Raw genomic sequence first — 5,977 nt, forward strand, 5'->3', positions numbered from 1 at the left:
AAGACTGAATCTCTAAGTTTTGGCCTCAGTTCTGTCTTCAAAGCTGCCATATTCTTTTCTTACGGCCTGGGGGAACACATGTACTTCCAATATTGACCATAAGATAGGATGGGATAGAGAACTGGCCAGGACCATATGCACTGAATTTTTTAGTGTAAGAAGAGCCCCATGGAGCCTATTATTCATTTATTATGCAGGTGTCCGCCGGGCAACAGCTGACAAGTGCAAAATGATGCTCCCTCTGCACGTTACCAGACCGTAGGGACACTCAGTGAAGACCAGCCATGGCGGCCCTCCTCCCTTCAAAGTCTGCTCGCAGCAAACATATGGGAGCCATTCCAGCTTACCCCTTTCCTTCCGATGTCCAAGTCACGTTGACAACTGGAGATTTACAACTGCCCCAAATGGGGTGTTTGGTTTTCTTTTGGAGTCTTCCAAGTTTGGGGCCCGTTAAAAGTTTTGTAACTGCATAAATATTTATCTGGAGTTTGGGTTACTATATAAACATAACAAACATGACACAGGACCCAAATGCTGTAAGTCACATAGTCTTCCAGTTAAAAAAGGGAGAAACTAATCAAGGACTTTGGAACTGATTATTTTTATCTTGAAATATTTGTAGTGCTATTTTTATGCCAGGCTTTCAAAGTACTGAATCTGTTCATCCTTGACTCTATATAAATATTCAGACCTCACTTACTGTCTATCAGCCAACTTGCTGAATTGAAGGGTGGCTCTGGAACACAGACACGAGAGAGAATGTGGATGGTGCAATACAAGGCTTCACCTTTATAAATAAACTCAGGCTAGCAGTGGGAAGCTGAGGATGAAAAATGCTACTCTGGGCTCTATCACCTGTGAAGGCAAGAGATGTTACTTTCTGTTCACATGTCATATGTTTACATTTGTTAGTGGGTTCCGGCCAACACTTAAGAACGCTAGGTAGAAAGAGCTGGACCGTTTAATGCCCGGATAGTACATACGTATTAAAGGTAGGCCCTGGAGTTCTTAGGCCCAGAAAGGCACATGTCGTTCATGAATAACTGTGAGAGAAACAGTATTGTGCATTCTTCTCTTAAGCCCTCTGCTCGCCATGAAGTTGACCCTCCACATCCAAGGAGCGAGGTTTGTGAAGTTTGTGTTTTATGTTCTTCAGAGCTGTGGTCTCGGGAAGAGGCGGCTGGCAGGGATCGATTCACCCCCACTTCTGTAGCAAGTGGTTGGTCCAGAGGGAGCGCATCTGCTTGGGTCAGACCCTGCGATCCTCACCCTGGCCTGGGTCCATCTCTTACGTTTTTCTTCGACTCCCTGTCACCATTTCAGGTAGATGGAGCAAGATAGGTCTCCCTTTATCGCTTTGCAGATGATTAGATTGTAACCAGGAAACAAATGTTTTTCCGTGTTTGTCGGTACATCATTAAAGGAAGCAAACGCTGTAGCTCCAGCGTAAGGTGAAATGGGGCAGGTTTGCTGGCTTAGGAAATTCTGGCGTAATCTTATCTATCGTCTCAAGAAGGAGATAGCAAAGTGAGCCCTGGAAATGAAGCTCATAAGCTCTCTGCCCGGCCTCCATTTCTTTGAGGGGCTCAGCTAGTACAGGGAAATTACTGTTGCTAGATAGTTATTATCTTTTTTTCTGTACATGAATATATGTTGATAGCAAACGGTTTAACGACTTGCTCCAAATTTCATAGCACACCAAGATTAGAGTGAGAGAAAAAATAGCTGGAATTTCTGATTTTCAAACCCATGCTTTAGCCAGGAGACAGCTCTAAATAGACATGCTTTAAATGCACACTAGGAAAATCTGAGCGGAATAATGTTGCAGAATCTAGCATCTTTTAGAATCTTTGGGTAGAAGTTATCGAAGCATACTGCTAACATTTTAACTCCCTCACCTCTGCATGGACCTTCTGGGACGTGGTGTTACCTCCTGAGGACCTGCGGTGCGGAGAAATTAAGCAACTCAGCCAAGGACACGTTTTTAGAGGTAGAACCATGACCAGGATTCCTAGATCTCCTAACTCCAATCAGAGTCTTTCCCATGATGCTAGAAACTGAGCTGAGTGACTATTACAAACCTGCGATGTACTCATACTGCATCGTATCGACTTGGTTTAACTGGAATTATGTTTCCCAGAATCCCCTTCTCTTTACGATTAGAGTTAGAGTTGGTAGAGAAAATGGGACAAGATTTGGAAAGTGGAAGTAAAGCAACAGCCACTATTCTGTGACTGTCACTGTGGTCTGATGTGGTGGCGGACGATGCACGTGGTTTCCAGCTTGTTCTTGCTTTTCCGCATTCCACGTACAGAAGTTCTTTCCTTCCTTCCTTCCTTCCTTCCTTCTTTCCTTCCTTCCTTCCCTTCCTTCCTTCCTTCCTTCCTTCCTTTTCCTTCCTTCCTTCCTTCCTTCCTTCCTTCTTCTTTTTTTCTTCCTTTCCTTCCTTCCTTCTTTCTTTTCTTCCTTTTTTAAAAACCACTTTATTGAGATATGATTGACATTCAAAAAGCTGTGCATTTTTAATGTATGCAACTTGATGAGTTTGGAGATAAGTATACATCCATGAAATCATCACCGCAATCTACGCCATATAAATATCCATCACCTCCAAGTTTCCTCCCACTTTGTTTACTATTATTATTATTATTTGTGTGGGACAAAAATACTAAACTGAGATCTTAGCAAATTTCTAAGTACACAATATAGTTCCTATCACTACTGGCGCCGTGCTGCGCAGGGCATCTCTAGGACTTACTCATCTCGTTTAATGAAACTTTGCACCCTTTGACTAATACCTCCCTATTTTACCCTTCCCCCAGCCCCTGGCAACCACCATTCTACTTTCCCCAGCAATTCTTTCTGCCTGCTGGCCCTGTGACCACCTGTGGCCCCAGGCCCACCACCAGCAAAGGCAATAGTTTCCCGTGGACTTCTCCGCCTGCTCTGCTTTCCCAGGCCCACTCCAGCAGCTGCGCGTGCCTGGCTGTCCATACTCCTTGGCAAACTCTGATGGGTCCATTCACAGCAGTGCTTTGGGAGAGCTGGTTAGTGACTGATCTTCTAACTCGCCATCAGGCACCCCTACTTCCCCAGTGTCTCCCACAATTGCCTAACATGACCTGTAATACTTAACGGTGGTTCTGCTTCCCAAGTTGACCCCTGGCTGATATAATAACTGACATGGTGCACCATGGGAGTCGCAGAAGAACTGTAAGGGAGTCCCCGCCCTCCAGGGACTTCCAGCTCACCGGAGAGATGGAGCATTTAACACAGCCAGCTGGGGACTCATGACAGCTTATGGATCAAGTGACAAATGCATGATGTGGTCATTGCTTTGCCGTCCTTCCAGCCTGAGGTGTCCAGTGTCTTTTAGTGCCAGGCATGAGGAGCTGACTGGAAATAAACAGTCCGCATTCTCCAACTGGTGGCTGCATCTAGTCCCAAGAGGATACAGACTTTTCCCTCCTCCTTTCCATCCAGTCTCTGGGCTCCTTATCAACATAAGAATGGAATGAAGGTTATTTACATATTGTGTAAAAATGTTGAGTACAGTTGAACAGGAATGCTGACATTGAAGATCTCCCATCCAATCAGCAGACCCCACCCCCCACCCCCGGCCTGCCACACTTGGGTAACTTGAGTTCTGGAATTCCAGCCTTGGTTAACCCAAATCCGCAAATTTGCTGGAGTTATGAAGCTTAGAGAGAGTCCTGGTTTTCTATTATTCATTCCCAATGTGTTCTGTCCTGAGCTGAACCACTAAATTCATTTTGCCCACAGGTTTAACCCTCGGCATGTTGATAGCCTTTTGGTATCTGCTTCCTTTACCCTCCCCCCACTCCCACCTCCCACCCCCCCAAAAACGGATAAAAGTGTATGTTCCTATTTTTTTTCACGAAGTAAATTTTATTCCTAACTTAGCTGGAAACTTCCCTATTGACTCAGTCAAAGGGCTCATTAGGTTGGGCCTCAGTTTCTTGTAGTTGAAAACAGAGTAACCTCCTTGGGGAGGTGTGAGCGTCAATGCTTGGCCAGAATCCAGCTAAGATGCCTGGATGGAAGGCAGTATGGAAGGGCAGCAGCAATCTGGATGAACAGCCATTGGAAAAGTCTAGTCCACAGGCCACAGCAATACCACAAGCTCTGAGAAGCTGCCGTGTGTGAACTGTGGTTTTATTTTGCGAGTGTGTCTCTACATGCCTACGTGTCTGGAGTAATGACTCTGGAGACATAAGAATATAGTAAATGACATCATAGGTAGCTCAGGAAGAATGAGGATTTATTTTTAGCTATAACCCTTGTCTGTTCAATAATCTGAATTTAAAAAGAGGGAAAGGGAGAAGGGAGAGAAATGCAGAAGGCAATGAAAGAATGTGAGATTCCTGCTTGATCTTCCAAAGCACCAGGGTGAAACTCAAGTACAGTTTTCTTACTTCTTTTCAACCAGAGAGGTGTCGACAGGGAAAAAGTATGAACAGTGCGGCACGTGCTCTCTTCTGAGACTTTCGTCTCTTCCCTGAGGTCATTCATTCTGACGATCTGGCTCCAAGTGTCTACAGCAGAGTGTTGGTCTTTTTCAGCTCTCGAGCCTTTGACTTGTCCCCTCATTTATTCCTGGATGTCGTAAGATCGTACTTCCAAGAGATCGTTCCTGTTTGTCTTGGCGTCTTGTGAGCCGACAGCCGACGGGTTTCTGCCCACTCTCTGCTTCCACACTGTGCCAAGACTGGACAAAGAGAGAAGAGAAGCCAAGGAGTAAGGTCAGACAGAAAGCTGGGGCTGCTGAGTGAAGGGAGGGAGATCGTAGAGCATGTCGGGCGATGGAGAAGGTGGGCCCCCAGGTGAGGCCTGGGCTCTGGGAAAGAGGCTCAAGAAAACCGGGCATCTGTGCAAGGGCACAAGGATAAACACGAAGCCAAGATCAAGAGACGTAACTATTCATTTCTGCACCAAGGTGGTTGACTTAGACTATGTGGTACAACGGGGGCGAACGTTTTGTTGGGTTGCATCGACTTAGCTTACGCCTCAAGGGTACCAGGACTCCAGTTCCAGCTTCGCCATGAAATCACCATGAGACCCAGACAAGTTACTTGGGTTCAGTGTCCTCTCTAAGCAAAGGAGGTTGGACCACGTCAAGGGTCCCCAAAGAAGAGATTCTAGTCAGAAGAGTCAGAAGAGACAGACTTGCTGGAGACCCCAAGCAGGTTGCTTCCAGCAAACTGAGCCTGGCTCGGGCCCCTCCTTCCGCCCCGTCCTGTCCCATGTCGCCTGCCGTGCATCCTGGCGGGGAGGGCGGCTCTCTCCACAGCAGTACGCCTCCTCTGTCTCTGTAAAATGAGTTCCCACCCCATGTTGCAACTCACTGTGACCTCAAGACTTCAGAAATCCAGAAGCATGTCCTCTACCCAAATTCCAGAACGGGTTTCAAAGCCCCGAGACTTCTCTCAACTCAGATTCCCGGATTTACTGATTCAATTACAGAACGAGGTTGCAGGCCACTTACTGGCATTCAGCTCTAGACCCTTAGAGAAACCTTGAGGTGGGCCGTCCCCACCTGTGGAACAACCGAGCTTCGTGCAGTCCCTCGGAGACTCAGGCCTTTTCTGTCTGCTTCTCTACCATCCCCCAGAGTTGTCCTTGTCTGCATGAGGGGTACAGGGTCCCCACCGCGTGAGCGCTCAGCCTGTGAGAGAGTGAAAGCGTGTAAGAGAAGCCCTGGATAAGCTGTTTCTTTTTAAGCAAGTGGTGTGGGAATTACACACATCACTGGCGCTCACAGTCCATTGGTGAGAACATTGTCCTATAGCCATTTTGAACCCTAGGGGGGCTGGGAAATGAAGCCTCTAGCTGCCTGCGGGGGGTGAGGGCTGAAACTCCATTACTATGGAGAAGGGGGACACAGATTTGGGGAGACAACCACAGTCTACTACAATAAAGAGCCAGAAGACTATACCAGGTGAGACAGAGGGAATCG

General features: G+C 46.9%; 1 long non-coding RNA gene across 1 annotated transcript; it reads right to left on the bottom strand.

Moving 5' to 3' along the window:
* Nucleotides 1–4,265: 4,265 nt before the first annotated feature.
* Nucleotides 4,266–5,691, bottom strand: LOC120619130 (uncharacterized). Its single transcript, XR_005657371.1, has 2 exons — nt 5,507–5,691; nt 4,266–4,718 (listed from the first exon to the last, which is right to left on the bottom strand). It is a non-coding gene; the product is annotated as an uncharacterized LOC120619130 (long non-coding RNA).
* Between the last annotated feature and the right edge of the window lie 286 nt (nt 5,692–5,977).

This window comes from Pteropus medius, unplaced genomic scaffold (genome assembly GCF_902729225.1).
Source record: "Pteropus medius unplaced genomic scaffold, Ma_sr-lr_union100, whole genome shotgun sequence".
NCBI lineage: Eukaryota > Metazoa > Chordata > Mammalia > Chiroptera > Pteropodidae > Pteropus > Pteropus medius.